Here is a 24,821-nt window from a genome sequence, read left to right on the forward strand (position 1 = left end):
AAAAAATATATGTTAAAGGACCACATGATATATGTCCAAAAATGAAATATTTTTCTTTTCTGTTGATTTGTTACATTGTTACAAGCTCACAAAGAAACTCTATTTGGTAAAATAATTTACGTAAGGGAAATAATGCAATTTTCAAACCACTATAAATCAAAAACAAAAAATGGTAGAGACTTGAGGTTTCTTTTATTTGAAAGCTTGTTCAAAGCAGTACCAAAACCTTATTAAGGAATATAGTTATTGGAGCGAATTGACAATATAGAGAAAGTCTCCAACTTTTTTAATTTTCGGTATACTAACTAATTTTGGCCTCCTAATCACAAATCTGTTGTAAAAAACTGGGGGTCACGTCTGGAAATTTGAAAAAGAGCCGATTGAATTTTATATATATATCATGCTACGGGGTGCTTACCATTCTCCAAATTAGTTTTTTATTCCTTAGCTATGAGGTGCCAGAAATTGTTGTTGATTTGGTGTTTTAAGTCCACTGTATGCACAGTAAGGCTAATCGGGACTGGACCTACAGTTTAAAGTGGGATCCGAACCACTTGTGCCTCCACCGGGTATATACAGTCATGGACATAAGTATTCATACAAAGACATTGTCTGAATGAAACATGTTATTATACAAAGAAGACCGTAAAGGCAAGAATAGAAACGCAAAGCAATTGTGTGCATACAATTGAAATTGTCGTGAGAAATGTGGGTAATCCTTAGATAAACTGCTTTCTGGATGGTCATAAGTATTCATACGCCAGGTTATAAACCCCCAAAAAAGTTCGTGAAACAACCGTTTCCATCATTCAGTGCCAGATATTTGTTTACTGCACTTGCACCTGTGTAGGGAAGTGGTTGGTTTGGTGTTGGCGTGCTGCAGGAAGTCAAATGGGCCGCAAAGGGAAGGAAACCACGATCGAAGAGAGGAGAATTATGATATCATTATACCACAATAAGAAATCATATTCTGAAATCGCAGACATAGTTGGGAGATGTCGTGCGACTGTGCAAAGTGTCATCAAACGATATAAAGACACAAAAGTGCTGGTAAATATGGAAAGGGTTGGGGGTCCTCAGAAACTTACTTCGAGAGAGAAACAAGGACTGTTGAGAACGATCAAGATAAACCAAAATTAACATCGTCAGCAGTGTCGGCACATGTTCACGAACACCTGGGAAAACAAGTGTCCTCAAGAAGTATTAGAAGGCTTTTCAACCAAGCAGGGTACAGAGCTAGGGTACCTAGAAGGAAGCCATACATCAGTAAGAAGAACAAGAAGGCCAGATTAACATTTGCAAAGGAGTATGTGAGTAAAAGTTTGGACTTCTGGGATAAAGTGTTGTTTACGGACGAGAGTATATTTAATATTATCCATAGTGATGGTAGAATTTTGGTGTGGAGAAAGCCCAATACTGAGCTTGAGTCTCGAAATCTCTTGGCCACAGTTAAACATGGAGGTGGTGGCGTTATAGTCTGGGGCTGTATGTCAGCCTCAGGTGTTGGAGAACTCGTCTTTATTGAGGGAACTATGGATAGATTTGTCTATTTGGATATTCTGAAGAACAATTTGCAGCAGAGTATCGATCATTTGGGTCTTGGGAATGATTTTTACTTCCAGCAGGACAACGACCCTAAACATACAGCTGAGATTGTCCACCTTTGGTTTTTATATAATAGTCCCCACACACTCAAAACTCCACCTCAGTCCCCCAACCTTAACCCCATTGAACATCTTTGGAGCCATTTGAAAACCAGACTTCGAAAACATGACATAACAAGCAAGAATAGACTGAAAGAGGTCATTTTGCATGAGCGGCACAATATTACATCTAAAATAACCACACCTCTTGTTCATTCTACAGGGTGGGAAATAACCTTTTGCTAGGGGTCCACAGTAAAAAGTAACAACAATTAAGAAATTATGGTAATACCAAATGTTTACTACGACAATTGTGGTTCCAAAAACAAAATTAAAAGTTAGTATGTCCGCAGTTTGCTTCTCTCACAGCACGAAGACGATCAGGGTAGGAGCTCAGAAGATTCGCAAACAGTCCGTATTCCATTCCATGTCACGGAGGACTTGTTCCAGATGTGCAAGGAGTGTTGGCTGGGAATAGCGGTCCGGTCCGCGTTCCACTATCATCAAGGACCCAACTGTGTTCTTCAGAATAGCCCCAAAGTGCTCCGCTGCATTCAGGTCCGGTGATGCACCCGGCCATTCACAACTGCTGAAGAAATCAATGCCACTTCGCCGAAGAAGGTCTTGGTTTTGGCATTTGCCTTGAAGCAAGGTGGTTTGTTGTGAACTGACTTTTAATTTTGTTCTTGTAACCACAATTGTCGTAGTAAACATTTGGTATTACCATAATTTCTTATTTGTTGTTACTTTTTCCTGCAGACCCCTAGCAAAAGGTTATTTCCCACCCTGTATGCAAAAGAGACTGTCAGCTGTTCTCCATAACAGAGGAATGCATACTAAATTATGACGACATGGTATTTGTTTCTTTCTTTTCTTCAAAGTGAACTTTTATGTTGGTGTATGAATACTTTTGTCCAGCCAAAGAAGCGGGTATTGAGAATGTTTTGTATTTTATTTTCCTACAAGCAGCATCTGTTATTTATTTTTGTTGTCAATATATCGTTTGGTGCATACATGGTAAAGCAATAACAGTTTTGACTTCCTTATTGTATTCCTAGCTGCTGCAATTCGTCCTTTCTTCCTTTCAGCTCCACTGTATGATTACTTTTGTCCATCACTGTATATATATAAATATATACAGATGGGGGACAAAATAATACGAACACCTGTGAATGTAGAGAAAATCTTTATTAATAGGGGGTTGGACCACCCTGTGACTGAAGTACACTTTGTATGCGACGTGGGATGGACACATAGAGGTCATGCACAATGTTTAAGGGAATATGGAGCCATTCTTCCTCCAGAGCAGTCTCCAATTCCGAAAGTGTGGCTGGAGGCGGACTTCGAGCACGAAGTTTGGACTCCAAATATCCCCACAAATGTTCTATAATGTTCAGGTCAGGAGACTGTGGGGGCCATTCAAGATGCCCTACTTCATCGTCATGTTCTTCAAACCATGTTTGGACAGACCCAGCAGTGTGGATAGGAGCGTTGTCGTCTTGAAAAAGCGGTCGGTCCCCAGGAAATAAAGTCTGGACAAAAGGATGGAGATGATCCCCCAGAATGCTACGATAGTGACTGGCATTGATCTTCCCATGCAGAAAAACAAGTGGTCCCACACCATGCCAAGATATCGCGCCCATACCATAATGGACCCACCTCCATGCTTCACAGTCGGCAAGAGGCAGTCAGGATGAAATGCGTCTCGAGGCGTTCTCCACACATAAACGCGCCCCGTGGTCTGAAATAACGTGAATGTTGATTCATCAGACCAGATGACTTGTTGCACTGCTGTGGGGACCAACTTCTGTGAGCTCTGCACCATTGGCGTCGCTTGACAGCATTACGTGATGTCACCAATTCCTTACGAATTGCCACTCGGCCATGAATGTTTGCAGCATGGAGTTCCCTTTTGACAGTGTTGGTTGAAATGGGGTCCTGGATATGCCTGTTCATTTGAGATGTTATCTCGGATAACGATTGCTTGTGCTTTCGGGCCACTATGCGCTTCAACACCCTCCTATCCCGTGCAGCAGGCTTTGTCTTTCGTCCACTGTTGTGCTTTGAAGACGCCATCCTACCTTGTGTTGTGGACGCTGTCATAACGGCTGATACTGTGCTCCTTGCACACCCAACAAGCTTTGAGGTTTCAGTCACCGTGGCTCCAGCTGAACGTGCTCCAACAATCATGCCTCTTTGGAACTCTGGCAGGTCTGACATTGCAGTGTCTCTTGAGAGCGTATGATAGACGAATGCACCACCAATGACTGCTGTTGGCAAACTAATACCTTCCCCTTCACAGCCACTAGGTGGCAGACTTCAGTGCCAGATGGTGCTGCTGTACTGCCGGTGTGAAATGTGGCATACTTTTTCACAGGTGTTCGTATTATTTTGTCCCCCATCTGTATATGCATAGTTTTACGAACGAAAATGTAATCTCCTGTCATTGTTTCCAACCACACCCTTGTTTTACAAGAAAATGATTTATGATGTTCAATTTTAGTATGAACCCTATTTTTTCGATGAATTTAGTGGTGAAACGAGTGCTAATGGAACCTAACCTAACCTCGTGTGAATGGCTCGTGGGGCTACCCGTGCATGGTTTTTGGGGCTAACGAACAATGTTTCATCAAAATGTACAATTTCCAGACGTGACCCCCGGTTTTTTACAACAGATTCGTGATTAGGAGACCAAAATTAGTTAGAATACCGAAAATTAACAAAATTTGAGACTTTCTCTATATTGTCAATTCTTACCTAGTTATGAAACCCCCTTCAACTCTAAAATTAAAAATCAAAATACAATTATTTTTTTTTTCAAAGTTCAGATTTTTTTTGGAAAAAGTGAAGAACAACAGGAGTTTTGCTGGGGATAATAGAATATGGGAACTGGACTTTTTTTTACAAATAATTTTCTACACAACATTAGACGTTAGAGCAGAAATGGCATTGCAAATAGTTAGTCCAGTTCCTATTTTAACCTTCCACTTTCAACTTCCCGTTTCTCACAACTTTGTTTTCACTATTTGCCTTATTATTTATTGTAAAGAGATCCGCATGATGCTACATCCCTTGATAACAAGTACAACAACAAAATCATTCATTCTTCAAGCAGACTGTTACAGTAAATAAAGTATAAACCAAAATAAACATACCATACCTCGTATTAAATAAACAGAATCTTTTTCGGTACACAAAAGGACATTTAAATCTCGACGGTGTTCTACGGGTATCCCTTCCTTATTGAACAACACTTTAGCAACCTTTCGTCCTGACGTCAGACGAGAAATGCCTACGAGGTTAGGTTAGGTTCCATTAGCATAAATACAATGAAAAATTATTATTTAGGCTAACAGAACTAAACCTAGTTAGCCTAACCTGACAACGTAGGCATCTAGCCTAAAATTATAAAGCTTCCGTCAGAACACAATGTTGCTCAAGTGTTGTGCAATAAGTGAGGCCCGTTATCTACATGGGACGTCATGTTATCAGAGTAATGCAAATTGTCCCTCACCATCTAAGAGTGTGGACGTGGATATTTGATTTCCACTGAATTGAAGGGGAGGACTATTACGCACCAATGGACATTTCCACTCAATTTTTTTTACAACGATTTTAAAAACTACACCCTGGAAAAATGACCCCTGCAAGTTCTCGCGTTTCTCTGCGTCCAGTTTAAGGCAGAAACGAGACTTCCAAAGTTGCGAGGCTAGCATTGCGCTGAAAACACGCCGCCGCCATGTTACTACGTCACTCCTTAGGGAGAGCTCGTTTGTCGTCTGCTTCGAGCGTCCAGTTCCGGATGGGTAGCCCACGGTGAGAGAACACGTGCAGCAGTTTCACAAATCTGTACCGATTTCAATACTGGAAGGAGGAGCGATAGGAGAAAGGAAAGCTATGCTTTGTAATGATCATTCTTCTATGAAATATCCGTGCTGCTCACGTGCAAGGTAAATGGAAGGGTTCAGTTGCGTGTGTGTTCTCAGGCCATACGAAAAATATTGCTTATAAAATTGGTTGCTGACCAGACACTCAAAAATAATTTTTAAACTTATATTTATCGATATTTACCGTAACCTATGTAGTGCAAGATAGGAATTTTCACATTCTTCACTTTATTTATAAAGCCTATTTAACTTTCTTTTCCATAAAGCAATTTCAGTTTGTGTTCCATTTCTGTTGCGCAAATTATGATCAAATATGTTTGTGCAGATAAGAGAAAACACACTGAGAAGATTACATTAGTTGCACAGTACATATAGTGCCTCCTCGATGGCGCAGTGGTAGCGTCGTCGCCTTGCAATCAAGGGGTCCCGGGTTCGATACCCGGTGAAGGTATATAGTGGTTCGGATCCCACTTTAAACTGTAGGTCCAGTCCCGATTAGCCTTACTGTGCATAAAGTGGACTTAAAACACCAAATCAACAACAACAGCACAGTACATATGTATACTTAGTTTATGTATAATTATTACAAGGAAATAATGTGTATAACCATGGGCGTATTTAAGGGGCATTCAACGGGTCCAACTCCCCTCTTTTTTTTGGTTCACTAAAATTACCAGTTTCCTTGTTCTTTCCGCTTGTTCATAAAAAATTCCTTCGGACTTATTTCATTCTCTTAAATTAGAGACGTATAGGACGGGATACGGATGGGAAGGAAATTTCGTAATTCCACACACCAGATGGGACTGCAGACCAATATCTGAAATTTCCTGATAGTTTCGGAATTTCTGCGATAAGAAACTGCATTGAGACTGTCAAATCAGTTATTCCCCCCCCCCCTCGAATCATATTAAAGAAATTTGGTTCTTAAAAACGTAGTGACACAAGATGAACAGAAAAGTATCAATACTAAGTAGCATGACTTCGTGACTACAAACACACAACTTTGTCGGGTCCAACATTCCCTCCCCCCATGCTCCCTAACAAGCTTCCGGCCAGCAGTGTCTTAGACTTACGAAATAAAGCAACCCTAATCATACCAAAAGTTGATCCATCCCTTCCCCCCGTGAACTATATATACGCCCATGTGTATAACAATATACCATACTGAAATAGTACGATATAATTATTTTGAATTTTGTACTGCGAAAAAAGCCGCCTCATCTCGTTACCCCGAACGCATTAATTGGTTGGTTCACAACTTCACCACTAAGGATCCTATCGAGACGAGACATGGCAGCCTTGGTCTCGTTCTCGTTGAGAGTTGTAAATGTCTGTCTCGTGTTTATTTGTAAATGTCTCAATGACCGTCTCGTCTCAATTTATAAACATCCGTCTCGGTTTGGAAGGGCGATTCTCGTTCTCGTCTCAAGTCTAGAAAAATATAGAATTAACAACGTATGCAAAGGCTTATCATTATAAATACAAAAAAATCTCTCTTAATATTTTTTTTTATTATTTTTTTTTTACTCCTCGTTTCGACGGTACAGCCCTCGAAAACTAAATAATATCCTGCTTATATATGCAAACCAAACTGCAGATTCATAATTACCAGGAATGAACTGGCGTTGTAATGATTATACACAAAATTCATGATTTATCTGAGGAAGTCGCATGTTCAGGTTTGACTCTCGACCTGGGCATGACTGTTTCCTTGTGAGTGAGATTTCATTGAACTGGAAATTGTTACATGAGAGGATGTTTGCTCGAGATTTTGGGGACATCTAGGGGATGCTTCTATTGTTAATGTTAGTGTTGCTCACGAGACGAGGCATGTTCCGTTTCGTCTCATAAAAGGAGATGGGACAAGTGAATGTTTTCGAAATGAGATGGAACAGAAGAAAAAGTTCGTCTCTTATCATGGCAGGTTGGGTGATACTCAGTTGGTGGTAGTGTGTGTGTGTGGGGGGGGGGGTGTACTCCTACACCCCGACTTCGAATACGGCTTGTAGTTCTTCATCTTCATTGTAGCGATTAGCCAAAAGTGGGAAGAAATGTGATGTTAGAGATGATAATTAATAAATAATTTATAATAAATTAACCATGTGTTCTCATCGTTGCGGTTAAACAAAGTGAACGGAAAAGCGACGTAAAAGTAGGCTAAATACAAAAATTTGCAAAACTGAAGAAAACTGTCATTTACTGCAGGAAATTGAAAAACTCACCGTACCTTTTTATACCGTATCACCTCTTATATTGCAGAAATTGGCGTGTAAACCAGTGTGTTCTAAAAGTATTATCTTAAAATTTGTGAAGAAAATATTATGACGAAAATAACTGTAATTCCAGAAAAGACATTCCTATAATATTAAGTTCTTGCCAGTCAGAACTAACCTATGTATTCGCAATGAGAAGGCTGTTCAGCCATTGACTGTTACAAGGTTTGCTTTGTCACCCTAATGGGCAGGAGCGCCGACTTGTCAAAATTATTGGGGGGGCTCTGATCACTGAAATAAATGAATGAATGACTAACTCACTCCCTTTTTTTAAAAATAAAAATTACGTCCTCATATAGCAATGTTTAAGTAGCTATTATATTCCTCATGCAAATGAAATTTAACAGGAAAAACGTTTAGAAAATGTTTCAAAGTTTCTTTACGTCTCTTGTGTCTGCTCATTTGTTTTTTTTAGATAACAATTAACATTTTTATTGAAAAGTATGTATTTACATTAAGAGACCAACCTAACAGTTGTATGTTGGTCTCGGTAGCCGAGCGTGTTGGGTGGTCGACTCAACTCGCTTTGATCCAGAGGTCTCGGGTTCGAGTCCCGTCGAGGGCATGGGTGTGTTTTAATGTCCGCAACAGACATGTGATGGGTAGCAAATAACGAATATTTAACAGTTTTATTTAATTATTTACATAAATGCTAACACAAATCGCAGGAAAATAGTTTTACTTGTTTTTTCTTGCTACAATATTTTACTTTTTAAATTTAATTTTGCAATAATAAAAAAATAGCATGTACACTAAGATATAAAGTGACATACACAACAAAACATATGAACATGATTTAAAAATAAAGCAAAAGTTGCTCTACGCAGTGGGTTGTTTTTTATGAACTTATCAACGAGCGGTCTCAGGTCCAAATTATCAAGCACAGTTTGATGTATGTGGAGTACCGCTAAGCTGCTTAATCTCTTCTGCCCGATTGTAGATCTCAAATATGTCTTTAGTCGGCTAATAGCACTGAATGAACTTTCGGCTGTGGCTGTCGTCACTGGCACAGTGCGGAGGACCATCATGAATTTGGCTTCTGGAGGGTGGTGTCTTCTAAAAGAAACTTCCTTATGTCACGCATGGTAGTTAGAACCACTTTCTTCTGTATGGCGATATCACGAAGCATGGACATGTGTAAGGAGAGCCTATCGGCATCCAAATCTTGCCGAAAGAATTCTCGCGTTTGCTGAAAGTTTGTTGTGCAACTGTTCACAGCTGAGATGCATTCTTTCTCTACGGCTGTTACTTTTTGTACTCCTGTACATTCATGTCCTTGTTTAACACATGATTTTGCTGTGTCACACACGTCAGTGTATATTGATTTATAATACTATTTTGAAGTGTAGAACTTGTGATGTTTGGCAGCATCAGGATTTTCAAGTCTCTTAGGGACGTGACGTTTTCGGGGCAATTCAGGCTCATCAACGAGGCTTGATTTGCCCTCTGTGCATTTCAGCCAGAACTGCTCAAAACTCATTCGCTTTTCTTGAAAGATGTCAGTCAAGTATTTTAGTTTTGATTCCACTTCTGTAGAACCAATGCGTGGAGACTGAATCTTACAGTTTACCTCTTCTATTGGACCCATCACATGGCAGTAGAGGGAGAGAAAGAAACATGTCTTGAAGTGAAGGATTGTCTCCAGGTATCCAGCACATTTTAATGCTGCGTCAGTAGAATCTTTTTCAGAAAATTTCTCAAGAAATTTGAGAAGGTTTTCATAGTTCCTTAAAATCTGTTGCATACTGGAGGCTCTCAACGTCCACCGACGAGGGCAAAGTGGACGCAGTCCAGTATGGCCAGCCTTCTCATTCACATCAATAATATTCCTAAATATTTGCATTCTTTTAGGGGATTCCCAAACAGTCTTTAACAAGTCGTTGGCTAAATTCATTATGTCTCTGATTAATATATGTAAAATAGTAAATAATAATTATATACTTAGTATATAGTAATAAGTCATGGTTTAGCGGTCTCAGCCCCCCCAAAGTTGATGGTCTAGAACATTTCAAATGTGTATTTAAAGTTAAGTTCATGTGGCACAATTCGGAGTAAACTTTACAAGATAAGAAAAATAATACATTAGATCCTCTTAAGCAAAATTATTTGGGGGCTCTGCCCACACATCATTAACATTGGGGGGGCTCTGCCCCACATAATTAACATTGGGGGGGGCTCGAGCCCCCCTAAGCCCCATGGAGTCGGCGCCTATGCTAATGGGAAAACCCTCTACCGAGTGGCTAAATTATAGTAAATACTACTATACTGCTAGGGCATAATTCATCTCCAAGAAATGGAGCACAGATTTTTGCACTGGAAGTTGTAAGATACTTGTTTTAAGCCCCTATCACACGGAACTGGATTTCTATTTGGAATGCTCTAGTTGACGCTGGACTGGCTACCCATTTGCTAGTTTTCGCCTCACACGGTACTTGAATCTGTGGTACTTGTTTTATACCGTACTTGTCGATAGTCTTTCGTTCCCATAATAGCGGCCGCGCGAGATGTAAACAACGTATCACTTCAAACTTTTAAAATACGATAACTATCCAACCGAGAGGAATATCACATCGCATTAAATGGTTTTAGGTAGAGAAGAACGGCGCTGATAAAATACGTACTTTACAACGTTTACTATACACGTATGGAAGAATATTTTAGCTTTTTCAATTGTAAACATGCCTTTCGTGTTGTATGCACTCGGAAGCCACAGACAAAAAAAGGCTACTTTACAAACTCACAGAATATCTTCACATGGCCAAACTTTGCTCTGATTGGCTGTTCCACAGAATCTAGTCGAAGAAGTTAGTAGCAATTAGAACATGTCCTATTCCTCAAAACCAGTCAAGCAGTCAGTCAGGCGGCCATGATTACTACCCAGAAAGTCAGTTCATCGCCAACTAGGGCATTCCAACTAGAAATCCAGTTCCGTGTGATAGGGGCTTTACACAGTAACAAGTGAATTTTCTGTCGCTTCCGCGGCTCATGCTAAGTTGACGGGACGAGCAGAAGCCCCGCCTCCACGCATTTCTAAGTGATGACGTCAGAGGACCTCCTGTCTGTGGAGAGGACGTTTTCAAATCCGTGACGTAGTAGGTGAATTTCAGCGATGTTTGAAGGCGTGTTTCTCGGGAACCGAAACAAATATCGCCGAGATATTTTGCACATCTCATGTTTGTGTCATTATCTGTAAAATGAATGGATTTAAAACGTTTTTCATGTCAAAGTGGAAATGTCCATTGTGCATTTATTTCAATATCACCCGAATGGGCACTGCTACTAACAAAAAGAACAGGGTGTATCCAAGAGTACGAATTTCTCTCCGTGTTGCAAGCAGGTTTTTTTGGGCCTCCACGATGGCGTAGTGGTAGCGTTGTCGCCTTGTAATCAAGGGGTCCCGGGTTCGATACCCGGTGGAGGCGCATAGTGGTTCGGATCCCACTTTAAACTGTAGGTCCAGTCCCAATTAGCCTTGCTGTGCATAAAGTGGACTTAAAACACCAATTCAATCAATCGATCAAAGCAAGCAATGTTTCGGAGCAGAGTGGATCAACGCTCCGGCTGCTGCCCAAGCTCCGGAGCGAGATTCTAAGAAATGGTTCACTCCGCTCCGGAGCGGAGCGCTACCTTGAGACGCTCCACTCCGCATTGGAGCAGAGGAAGTTGGAAAATTTCTCGCTACGCTCCGAAGCGAAATTTATGAGGACGGTTCACTCCGCTCCGGATACCTTGAGACGCTCCGCTCCGGAGCGAGATTCTAAGAACTTGCCCACTCCGCTCCGAAGCGCTCCGAGCTTGTATAATACGATGTATACCGGAAACTAACGATCAAAGGTTCCGAGCACATTAGTACTTTTGTTTGTGGAATTTGTACGGTATTTGAACATCGCCCGTTATTGTTGTTATAAAACTGATTATTACTAAAGCTAATGGCACGAAAACAGTCCAGTCAAGATCACGTCAACCAACTACAGTGTTGCCAATAAGCAAGGAATAATCCTTACACAATTCGCAATTAAAATTATCCGATATGCCATCTGGTGAGATTTTCAGGAACCACTCCAAGTAGGACACTTCGCTGTGTTGAAGCCGTTCAAAGCATAGGGAACCTGCGAAAAAGTAACGTCTACTGTTTAGTTTTTGGCCGAGTTTGCTGCCACGCACGTGTCAGCAGTAAGAATAAGCGTCAAATTTGCTCCTGCCACGTAATTCGTCTGATAAGAGTATGTTACAAATCTTAAGAACTGATTAAGACGAGAGAAATGCAAGTTTATGATTAGTAGGAATGAATGTACAGGCAATTTTGAATATTTTTCTTTAGAAAGCATTTAGCGATATTATTTTAATGCTAACAGAACCTAACCTAACTACGAGAGCATTTAGGTTTATTATTAGAAGAATGCTGAGGGACCTAATCTTAAAACATTTTTGTGAAAGTAATCGCTACAACTTCACAGTAAGTGTTACAGACGTAATTGCATACATAGCATGATGAAATCACGATAAAACAAAGACCGAGTCTACTACCACGCGCATCTTTTTTGATATTCCAGCAGAAAAAGAACGTGACAGCAGACACTGCCTTAGTTTTTTCCTCTAAATCAATTTATGGGTCAGGACAAGTGAAAAGCTTACATGTGTTTTCCTCCCCGTGGAATCAACAAAATGAAATTTGTAAATATATCAGGGAAAACAGAACTGATTGACAAGATTGGCATAACTGAAATGCGGCAAGGAAATTACGAAGAACGCACGAGTCTGTTCACTTTATTTTCCAAAAGGTGATTTTATGACCATGAAGAAAGTAAGTTTTAAATTGTTCTTTATGAACATAACATTTTTCTTCGAAAACAATATAGTATGTATGTAATTTGGAACAGGTGCAAGTCGATTAAGTGCGAAGATGAAAATAGTTTGAGAATTAATTAATGTCTGTATCATAATGGTAAGTTAGAAAAAGGAAATTGACATGCTAAAGTTTGTTGTTTCATTCAGTAAGTCAATTTTCAGTGAAGACTGAAGATAGCCTCAATGAAATTGTTGTTATTATTATTATTATCCTGTGTTGTTATTAAACCAGTCTGACTCTTTGCTTTGGGGAAAGAACTACAACGGCATGTTTAAATTTTTCTCCTGCCAAAGCTTTGTACAGTGTGTCCGAGAAAAAAATATACCAATAAAGAATTTAAATAACTCAACAATTGTTAACGACAGAAATGTCAAATAACGTTAATATTTGGAAGAGAAAACCATAGAATTTTTTTTAACCAAAGAACAAGAAAAAAATTTCACCTTAGTAGATCTCAATGTGTGCTCCTTTGGTGGCGTGACAAACATCAAGGCGGTACTCAACCTCCATCCAAGTGTTCAACATTTGATGAGTGATGGAGCCACATGCATCGATAATTCTTTCCTAGAGATCATTGAGGTCTTGCACAGGTGTTTGGTAAACCATACTCTTCACAAACCCCCAAAGTAAAAAGTCCAAAGCAGTGAAGTCTGGTGACCGTGGTGGCCATTTAATGGGTCCACCCCTCCCAATCCAATTACCAGCGAAATTGTTATTAAGGAAGTTAGTAACACAACAGGCATGTTAGGGGGGGGGCATCCTGCTGAAACATGTACCCATGAGGTATACGAGGTACAGCATACTGTTGCAACATTTGCAGGTAAGTTGCACCTGTAACTGTAGCTTCCTCAAAGAAAAAGGGCCCAATTACGGAATCTCGTGTCACACCACACATTCAACTTGGGGCTGTCGCGTTCATGTTCAACAATTGCATGGGGATTCTGCTCACCCATATTCTACAGTTATGCCTATGCACTTTTCCGGAAATGTGGAAGGTAGCTGAAAATGTTACGCGTGTCAGGAATTGATTGTCATCATCAATGCGTGATAGCACTTCACTAGCATAATCAAACCTAGCGGGTTTATCACTGCACTTTAGTTTCTGAACAAGCTGTAACTTGTAGGCTCTAAGCCTTAACCTTTTATGTACGATATCATGCACAGTAGAACGTGGAATTTGAAGTTGAGAACTAGCACGTCTCACAGATTTACGCGGGCTTCTCTGGAAAGCTTCCAGAACTGCAACCACTTTATCCTCGCTCACACGATTCCCACCACTACCTTTCTTCCTCAACAAAGACCCTGTTTCCAGCAATTGTTTATGCCATTTAACAATGTAATGATGTTCTGGTGCTTCCTGTCCATATTGTTGCCGGAATCTTCTTTGTACCGTTACAGGAGACTTCAATTCTGCAAACCAAAAGCAGCACTCAACTTCCTGACGAACAGTAAACGGCGCCATCGTACAGAATACTTACAAACAAAGCCGCGCATGCGCTTAATTATGTTACGATTTTTTCCCTTCTGGCGGTAAAAAAAAATCCTTTCTTCCCTCTTCCAAATAAACGTTATTTGACATTTCTATCGTTAACGATTGTTCAGTTATTTAAATTCTTTATTGGTATATTTATAATAATAATGATCTACTAAATCTTGGTGTTGACGAATTGAAACAAGAAACAGCACACAAGGCAGAGAAGTTCATATGCAAGTTGTATGGTGTACCGGATGCAAGCAACTGTGATGAAGCCAGAGTAAAGCTGTTCAGCAAAGGAACAACACCAGAAGCACTGCCGCCCCCCACTACCGATGCTCTACTGTTACATGTACAACGGGCCCACTATCAAGCCATGGTGTGGAGGCAGTTGGTCATACTAAAACCTTTGTTACCACCACCTACTATCTTGGAATGAAAAATGGTTGATGGACAGCTCGTTCCAAAACTTCAATCGCTGCCACCAATTCCACAACCCTGCTACGAGATTGTCACCTGTGGATGTTTGGGTTGTTGTATATCCACTACATGTTCGTGCAGGAAAGGACAGCTTGTATGTACTGCAGCTTGCAAATGTGCAGATACAGGCACTAAGGAGTGCATGAATATCCGTGACGAGAAAAATGTTATGCTATTTTTGTAGGCAAAATAAGGTTGAATGAGGATAACGTGCGGATTTATCATACACTGGTACTGTTAATATTTCAATATGGTCTTATGATTTGAATAATATTATTATTTTGCATCTTTACTTTAGCAATGTTCCATACTTTTTTCTGTATTAAAAACCTATTGTTACACTGTTTTATTCCTAGTTCAAAAGTATGGATACGAAACATTGCATGGATGCACGTAGCAGCCATTTTGTTTTTTAGCGATTTGTAGCACATAGCTTAAAATTTCAGATTAGAAAACATAATATTTGGATTCAGCATACCCACAAACATAATGTTTGACACCAAGATCGCTATTTTGTTTCTGCTCCTTCGAAAGTTAATAGGGACTCATATCGTATGGCCGCCATTTTGTTTTTTAGCGATTTGAAACATATAACAACAAAATCGAGAGTGGCAAACAAAATATTCGTAATCAGCACATCAAATACATTCAGAAAATGTTGCTTGCCCGCTTTTCCTCACAAATCCTTCCTACAGTCAGAATTTTCGAAAATTGTCCCAGTCTATCGTATGTATCTGAATAATAAACATGATTGCCCCGGGAAAATATGATTTACTCCTCCATCTTTTCTATTGTGCCGTCACTAGACACAACATATTTTGATATCTATTGTTCCAACATATTTATTTTAATTTTAGTATTGTGAATCATATACCACTGTGTTACCTCACGTAGCCACACCCCCACCCCACCCCCACACACACACGTACGATTTCAGTTGTAAGTTTTAGACTAAGCTTGTCGAATGTACACTTAGATCTCTGTGTTCTTGAGCCATTTCAAAAGAATAATTTCGCCCCTTCTTCTGGACGATGTTTTCCCACTGGAAGCTCCTTTGCAGATCGAGATCCGGGGCTATAGCCTTCCTAAGCCACCGTCCCCTCCAAATACTGTCCTGGCCTCATGAAAGAAAAATATATGTATTTATACGAAATATTAATTTGACTTGGCAGTTTCTTTTTTCGAACAGGAATAAGTTTTAAATTTTATTAGCTTATAAATTTACACTAGCAATTTTGAGTAAAGGTTTTGCGTAACCCTAAAAGTACATTTAGAGACTGCAAGGTCAACTCTCGATATTTCAGATATATTAATAATTTTCATCACAACGTCTAGTAATAATTATTTGTTACTTCAATAACTAACCTCCTCGCAAATGTTTCTCGCATATTAAAACATAGATGCCATATGATTGTCATTTCTGTTTATTTCCTTGTAATACTGACCTCCGTGGCGAAGTGGTTAGCACAACGCTTTACGATGCCAAGGGCCCCTAGGTTTGAATCCCCGCCCGGGCATGGGTCTACTTTCCTTTCTTCAATTTCATCATATCATCACGCATCCTCATCTTTGCGATTAGCCATATGTGACAGATAAGCGAAGTAAAATAAACTAAGTCTATTAATCAATTATTTTTAAAACTCTTTAATTCTTCTTTAGCATGCCACGTTTTTGTTAAAATTATATTACGATTTGTAAAATGACGAAATTCTAAAGGAGAACACGCAACTTTCTTTGTAGCGCATCGGTCAGAAAGTTTCAGGAATATGGATTTTCAAAATACATTTTTTAAAAGTAGCGCGTTTTCAATTATGTTATTAGTCATTAAAAGGATGCCTCAATACCATCTTGGAGGATGACAATTAATATTTTCCTCCTCCTAAAAGTAATAATATACTTTCGCTCTCTGAATTTCCCATATAAATGCTAGGGGCCGTCTGCTTCAGCCGAGCTCACTCCCTCTCTGGTGACGTCACGCTTTACTGCAAGATCGGCAATCATCAGATGGCTTGACCTAATCTCTATGTACCTTGGAAAGCACAAACAAGCTAACTACCCTACCAGTTTCACCTTCCTCCCCTCTTGAAACGGACACAAGACCAACACGCTAGCCGATTTCACTGACGTCAGTCACCTGCAAGGAACACGGAATACGGTACAAAACGAACCTATTGTATGAGGGAGGTGAGTTGGACAACTCCGTAAAGTAGGAAAACTGATTGTTTGAAATGATTCGTAACCCATTCAACGCATAACATTCAAACTCTTATATCTAAGACTTCCAATACAAAATAGTACATCTCATTACAGAAATACTATTTCCGTAATTCATGTTTCAACTGACATCAAATTAAGAATTTACGTACTTAGCTCTCTGTCTTTTGGGCCAAAACAGCATACATGTATTGTTTTACCAATGTTTAATGTGCATGGTTCATTTTACTTCTCTTCTTTGTCGCTTTTTGCTAATCGCAAAGATGGGGATGAGCGATATTATGATTAAATTGATGAAGGGACACACACACAAAGATTGTACGCTTGCCTCACTTAGTACTCCGGAAATTTGTTTCTTTATACAGCATATTTGCAGAAGATACAATTCAACATACAAGTGTATCAATATACACTCTATAAAACACAACTTATTACTAACTTCGTTGACCCTGTACAAGCCCATGCTGGAATTTGAACCACCCCACGGATCCCTGACGTCCTAGGGTGCTGTGCTGTAAAGCGACCACAAACAAATAGCTTCGGCCAAAAATCCCCGCGCATTTCCCCCTTCACCCGTTCCACTCGGGTCATAAGGAAGCATGCTCCACTCTGTCCCTCCCCTCCAAGCGGGAGTACGATCATACAGACAAACCACTAGAGTACGATGCATGTGGTTTCACTATAACCACTTCGTCACGGAAGTCGGCTTTAATGTACTACACATTCCCATTAATCTTAGTTGCATTACAGCATTCGTGTAAAAATAACTCCTAACCGAATCGGAGAGCGGTGTCAAAAGCACCACGCTCCGGATCGGAGTGCTGTTGTATTATTTTGGAGTGGAGGGGCAGGTTTTCAAATTTATCAACCAGGTTTTACAATCTCACCTCATATATATATATATATATATATATATATATATATATATATATATATATATATATATATATATATATATATATATACATACATACATACATACAGGGTGTCATTTTAATGGCGCCCACGGACCACAGATTCGTATAGAGGACATCAAAGCAAACAACTATTCTCAGTAACATATTTCTCGTTGGTGCATCATTTCGGCGCTACAGCCGTTGCTGGATGCTGGCAACCCAACACAACATTTGAATGTATCTGTGATGTCATTTCCTGCTGCGAAACAGCGCACGGCAGTGTAGCAAGGAACACACATTTTGTGAAAATTGACAAACTACCAACCACATGATTAGTGTAAAACAAAGCGAGAAACGCGTCCAGTAGACCGAACATCATAGCCTACGAGCCAGAAGATCAGAAGTCATATCAAGGGAAGGGGGAGTGAACCAACGATATGAGAAATGTTAAAAACGTATTCAAAGTGAAGTGTCAATATCGGATTTTGTCTCAGCCTACATGTCAAATATCAACAACAATACATTTTATTGGACTTACAGCGTACATGTGGCTGTTTACGCCAAGCTACATGTCAAAAATTTGCAAATCTCGTTGCAAGCTTGATATCTACAGGTTTGTGTGCAGATGCCTTGTGGTACTTTTGTGCTAATAACGGAAGTATCCGAGGTTCACGTTGTTACATTGTCTAAAACACGTACAACCACAGTAACAATCTAATGATGAATCAGTAGCGAATATACTGCCCTATTCACAGTTGCAAATTATTACGTGTGTATCCGGTGCATAAATAAACTCAGTCGTCGGATAGCTTGCATTACTACTACTTATATCCCTGTTTTTTCAACCATTTTTGTCTCTTCCCTCATAATGCTCTGAATATACATTATATTATGTGTTTGCTTACCTTTTGGAATTTTGAGTTCTTTCATTTCTATTTTGTCATCTGTTCAGTGTGTCACAGACAACTAGTATCAGAAGGACGAAGTGGATAGACTAAATTGTAGATGCCAACTTGGTAACTAGATTTGCAAATATTTTACATGTAAGCTGAGACAAAATTCGATATGACCACTTCCACTTGAATCTATTTTCTATGTCATTTTTCACAGAATATGTGTGTTCCTGGCAACCCAGGAACGCATCGCTTCACGACGGGATATGACGTCACAAATGCAATCAAATGTTGTGTGTGGTTGCCAGCATTCAGGCGGCAAAACGGGCTTTTTTGAACGACTGTAGCGCCGAAACGACGCGCCAACGAGAAAAATGTTACTGAGAAAAGTTGTTTGTTTTTATGTCATCTACACGTTTCCGTGTATATATATATATATATAGGGTGTCATTTTAATGGCGCCCACGGACCACGGAAACGTATAGAGGACATCCAAACAAACAACTTTTCTCAGTAACATTTTTCTCGTTGGTGCGTCGATTCGACGCTACAGTCGTTCAAAAAAGCCCGTTTTGCCGCCTGAATGCTGGCAACCACACACAACATTTGATTGCATTTGTGACGTCATATCCCGTCGTGAAGCGATGCGTTCCAGGTTTGCCAGGAACACACATATTCTGTGAAGAATGACATAGCTACAATCAGCCACATTATTTACCGTAAAACAAAACAAGAAAACACGTTCTGTAACCTAACAGGAAGTAAACAAACGATACTAAAAATTGTAGAAACAAATTAGAATCCAAGTGGAAGTAGTAATATTGAATTTTGTCTCAGCTTGCATGTCAAATATTTGCAAATCTAGTTACCAAGTTGGCATCTACAATTTAGTCTATCCACTTCGTTCTTCTGATACTAGTTGTCTGTGACACACTGAACAGATGACAAAATAGATATGAAATAACTCAAAATTCCAAAGGTAAGCAACACATAATATAATGTATATTCAGAGCATTATGAGGCGAGAGAGAAAAATGGTTGAAAATAAAGGGATATAAGTAGTAATAATACAGGCTCTGCGGCGACTGTGTTTATCTATGCACCGGATACACATGTAATTGTTTGCAACTGTGAACAGGGCAGTATATTCCTTACTGATTCATCATTACATTGTTACTGTGGTTGTACGTGTTTTAGCCGTCATGTAACAACGTGAACCTCAGATACTTCCGTTATAAGCACAAAAGTACCACAAGGCATCTGGACACAAACATGTAGATATCAACCTTGTAACGAGATTTGCAAATATTTGACATGTAGCTGGGCGTAAACAGCCACATATAAGCTGTAAGTCCAATAAAATGTATTGTTGTTGATATTTATCATGTAGGCTGAGACAAAATCCGATATTTACACTTCATTTTGAATACTTTTTTACCATTTCCATATCGATGGTTCACTTCCCCCTTCCCCGGAGATGACTGCTGATCTTCTGACTGGTAGGCTATGATGTTCGGTTTACTGGATGCGTTTCTCGCTTCGTTTTACAGCTAATAATGTGGTTGGTAGTTTGTAATTTTTCACAAAATTTGTGTGTTCCTTGCAACCTGCCGTGCGCTGTTTCGCAACAGGAAATGACGTCATAGATACGATCAAATGTTGTGTTGGGTTGCCAGCATCCAGGCGGCAAAACGGTCTTTTTTGAACGACTGTAGCGTCGAATCGATGCACCAAAGAGAAAAGTGTTACTAAGAAAAGTTGTTTATTTTGATGTCCTCTATACGAATCTGTGGTCCGTGGGCGCCATTAAAATGACACCCTGTATATATGTTGTAGAGATATGGAGATTATTAAACCGAGAAAACCTCGTCATGGTAATATTCACGCTTGTTTATTTCCTGGAATTGTCCGACCAGCGGGCGATCCCAAGAATGCGCTAGCTTTGTAACTTCCGTTAAACAAGGAACTGAAAGGCAAACGCGTGGATCTAAACAAGATCTAGCGCGTTCGAAAGGTTTAACAACCTTTCGAAGCCTACGATTATAAAAGGGAGCTCACTCCCTGAGCTCGCTCTCATTTTTGAACTACACTTATCATCGACGCTCTCTTTTGGATTTTGACGCTCATTCGACGCTCATATGGATAATTAGTCTCTGATTACATTTTACTCTACAACACATTAACACTACTGAACTACGACGACGGAACACGGAGTTACGGCTGCCTAGCATGCAGCGAGTCGCAAGGGATTGCTCGGTTTGGTGAGCCAAGGGTCGCAGGATAGAACCTTGGCACCTGTCACAATTCGGTCTGCAAGAAGCATCTGGACAAGAACATCACACACCTACCAGGTATGAACAAGCGTAAATAACCTTTACATTCACATTCCATATCTCTACCCTCTTAATCGGAGCAGGTTCAGCCAACAGATACAATTAAGCTCTACCTAAATGTCTAATTGAAACTTCCCTGTGACCTCAGATCCCAGGTAAAACGGGATTACAACATGGTGGAGGTGCTTCAGGCCCTTTTTGCAATCGAGTACCCTTCTGCACGAATTGCTTTAAATTAAATTAGTCTCCCCCCTCCCACTTTGGGAGCATTTTTGAAAATAAAATTTTAGTAATTCCAATTCATACTCCCACAATACGCTTAAGATGCGTCAGACCCTGTGACAATTTTGTATATTACCCTATGGAATACAACCCCTCTTTTCTCTTTTTATGCCGAGTCCCCCCCCAACAAAATCTAGTTCTTCTGCATAACATTCACTCTGGATGTATTTGAGCATCATTCACACAGGAATGAGAACACTTGCTTATATTTATTTGACAGACGATATATTAATGACATAAGTAACTGCATACCCATACTTTCATTTGTTCTTTGGTCAGCACGACGAACTTTAGTCTATGAATACGTCACAGATAGCATTGCACGAACACCTAGATTCCTCCACTCGACCAAATCATAGAGTTAGCTACTATAATCACGGCAAACCCAATAAATTCACGACCTTTATCCCCAGTCCCCTCCCCTCCACTAACACGGTTAAAGTCTGCTAACAGAAACTACCCTCAATTTGTACTGGGACTGGAAACACCCAACAAAAACCGACCCCAACCCTTAGCAAGCACTCCAGCTGACGTTCCTACTACCTCTAACAATACTAATAGCCCTGATAACGTTACTGTAGAAATTCCCACCACTAACATGGCCACCCCAATCCCAACTGCATTATATCCGACGCCATTTAGCGGGAATGACCCAAAAGACGTTGACCCATTTTTCCTCAAGTTTCAAAATGTAGCACACGCCGCGGGATGGTCGGAAGCTAAGCGTAAAGAGATGTTGCCTTTATTTTTGACTGACACCGCTTTAACTTATTTTCATGACATACAGAAACGACCTAACTTTGTAAACCTGACATACACCCATATCAAAAATGAGCTAAGTACTTTATTTAGAGGCTCGTACCTATCAGCGGATCCCGTTCAGATCATTCTAGCAAGAAAGCAAATTATTACAGAACCAATTCACACCTATGTTATTGCTAAGAAGGCATTAGTCCAGCAATATTTCCCGAACGCCACTGAAGAACAAACTCTATCTTATATAATCACGGGACTGCGACCCAAATACATTGGCTGTTTAACTAATAAGCACTTTGCCAAAACAGAGGAATTAATAGCCCACCTACAAAATTTCGAACGCCAGCAATTATTGATTAATTTCCGTATGATGGAGGAGAAGTTTGAAATTGACCAGGCAATAGCACAAGCAAGCTTGCAGCAACAGACATTGACCCAGACGCCACTTCACAGCTGTTCTCATGCACAGCTCTACTCCCCCCTCCCAAGTAATCCGGCCAACCCGATTCAGCAGTTTGTACCATATAACCAGAGTCCATCCTTTCTCCCACCACCGGCTCATCAAGTCCAAAGTCTGCAACCAAATCCCGCTCCCGTCAATAACTCCCACGCAATGTATCAAGGAATGTATCATGTACCAAGTTCTGAAATTCCCCCCTGCGCGGCGCCACCAGCTGTAGCCACAGTGGAACACGCTCAAAGTGCTGCCTCTAGTGATGAGATAAATAAACTTTCGTCACAAATGTCGAACATAGCCCTCTATTCACAGGAACAAATGAACACAGCCTCTCTTTTTAATTTTTGCTGAAATGTTCTGGAATTTGCGAAAAAGGCTAATCAAAACGCACATGACAGAGGGAATAGAGCTCACAACAAGGGGAATAATAACTCCCCTTCCTACAGGGGTAATAATAGAGCTAATCATAGAGGAAACTTTAGATCTAACTCTGGAGGCCAATTCAGAGGTAATAATAATAATAGGTTTCAATGTCGAGATCAGACTCGAAATATGGGTAATCGCGACGATGCAAATACATCGGCCTGTACGTTCTGTGGTCGCTATAATCACGTGAGCGATAAATGCTATTACAAACCACAAGGAGATAATAGTAGTTTAAACTAAAATCATCTTCGACTTGCAGGAACGAAATCGAAGATAATGGTAGATTAGACAAAGTTCCTATCATTGAGAGAAATGGCCTATATTTTATCAATAGTAGCATACAAGGGAAAGAAGTAGATTTACTTATTGACGTGGGTTCCAAAATATCAATTTACCCCTCCCACCTTCTTCCTTCTGAAAGAAAAACTTACAAGGTCAAGTGCACAATCCAAGGTGTGTCCGGATCAAAACTGAGGGCGTCTGAAATTGTAGTTCTTCCTATCATAATTGGAAAGCATAAATATTCGCACCCATTTAGAATTATAGATTCAACAAATGTCCCTCCCCTTTTAGGAAATGACTTTTTGCGAACGCAGTGGTGCGAAATGTCGTTAAAAGACAATACAATAACTCTTCATCATTTAGGACGTACTCCAAATTATAGCATTTTGAGGTCAAAGTATAAGACTCACCAGGTGTCATATGACATATTCAACCAAATTGAAAATGCAAATGTGTATACGGGAAAAGCTACCCTTTCAAACACAATTCAGTTAAGTCCACGATCCAAAACTTATATCAATTTGAAACTTACCACTACGACACCTAACACCCCTAAGACTGTACTTTTTACCCCATCTGCTTCCCTTATGACCCAGCATGCAGTAGTCCTTCCCAATGCTACAGTAAACCCTCAGTCACCTGTCATACACATGACACAACCCTACGGAAACCACAATCACTTTGGAAAGTGACACGATATTAGGTGAAATATCGACATGTGAAATTTTAAGTGACGTTACTTCCGTTTGGGAAAATAAAAGCGAAGATGTCGCATTTTCATACTCTTGTAATGAAAATAGCACAGTAAAATATCAAATAAGTGAAAGTCAACAGAAATTTGACCCCTCCCTCCTCACAGTTAACCCTGATATTCCCCGAGAAGAAAGAGAAAAAATCCTAAAGCTCGCATACACGTATGCAGATATTTTTCTCTGGCCAGGGGATAAATTAACTAAAACTAAGGTTTTGGAATATGACATCAAGCTGACAGATGACACCCCAGTGTATGCCAAGACCTACCCTATACCCTTTCATTACAGAGAGCCTATGAAACGGGAAATTCAGAAATTATTAGACCAAGGTGTTATAGAGCGCTGTGAAGGGAGTCCCTATCGACACCCAGTCCTATTAGTCAAGAAACCCAATGGGACTTATCGTTTTATTTCTGACCTTCGTGACTTAAACAAAGTAATCGCTCCGATTTCATTGCAATCCCCAGACATAAAAACCATCATGACAGAGATGGCTGGTAAGAAATACTACTCAATTTTGGACATGTCTAGTGCATTCTTTCAGGTTCCATTAACAGAGCGTTCTAAGGACATTACCGCCTTTTCCATTAACAATCTTGGTAGTTTTACATATGCTAGGTTATGCCAGGGATTGAAAACATCCCCCGGTGTAATGAACCGCGTAAGCGAACTTGCCCTTAGTGGAATAGACAGTTCAGAACTTTCTGTTTACACTGATGACATTATTATTTACAGTTCAAATCTCCCACACATGATTAACATACTGGGTAGAGTGTTTCAAAAGTTAAGAAAAGCATCCCTTAAATTGTCACCCTCTAAGTGTAGGCTAGCTTTTACTGAAGTAAAAGTCCTCGGTAACTTGGTATCTCAAAAGGGAATTAAGATTTCAGAACATATTCGGAAAGCTATTTTGGAATATCCCAC

At 40.0% G+C, this 24,821-nt stretch overlaps 1 protein-coding gene across 5 annotated transcripts in view; it reads right to left on the reverse strand.

Annotated features, from left to right (window-relative positions):
• LOC145985857 (radial spoke head protein 6 homolog A-like) overlaps positions 1-24,821 on the reverse strand; it is a 447,142-nt gene that overhangs the window by 60,716 nt on the left and 361,605 nt on the right. Inside the window, exon 1 of one of the 5 annotated variants that reach the window (XM_083119961.1) lies at positions 4,804-4,853. The exons of 3 other annotated variants lie outside the window; for them this stretch is intronic. The gene's annotated coding sequence lies outside the window, so the exon portion shown is untranslated. Of the gene's footprint in view, positions 1-4,798; positions 4,854-24,821 lie in introns of those variants that run through there. One more of the 5 variants, XM_083119962.1, reaches the window with a different exon arrangement.

This window comes from Lepisma saccharinum, chromosome 3, assembly GCF_977018435.1.
Source record: "Lepisma saccharinum chromosome 3, izLepSacc3.1, whole genome shotgun sequence".
Classification (NCBI taxonomy): domain Eukaryota; kingdom Metazoa; phylum Arthropoda; class Insecta; order Zygentoma; family Lepismatidae; genus Lepisma; species Lepisma saccharinum.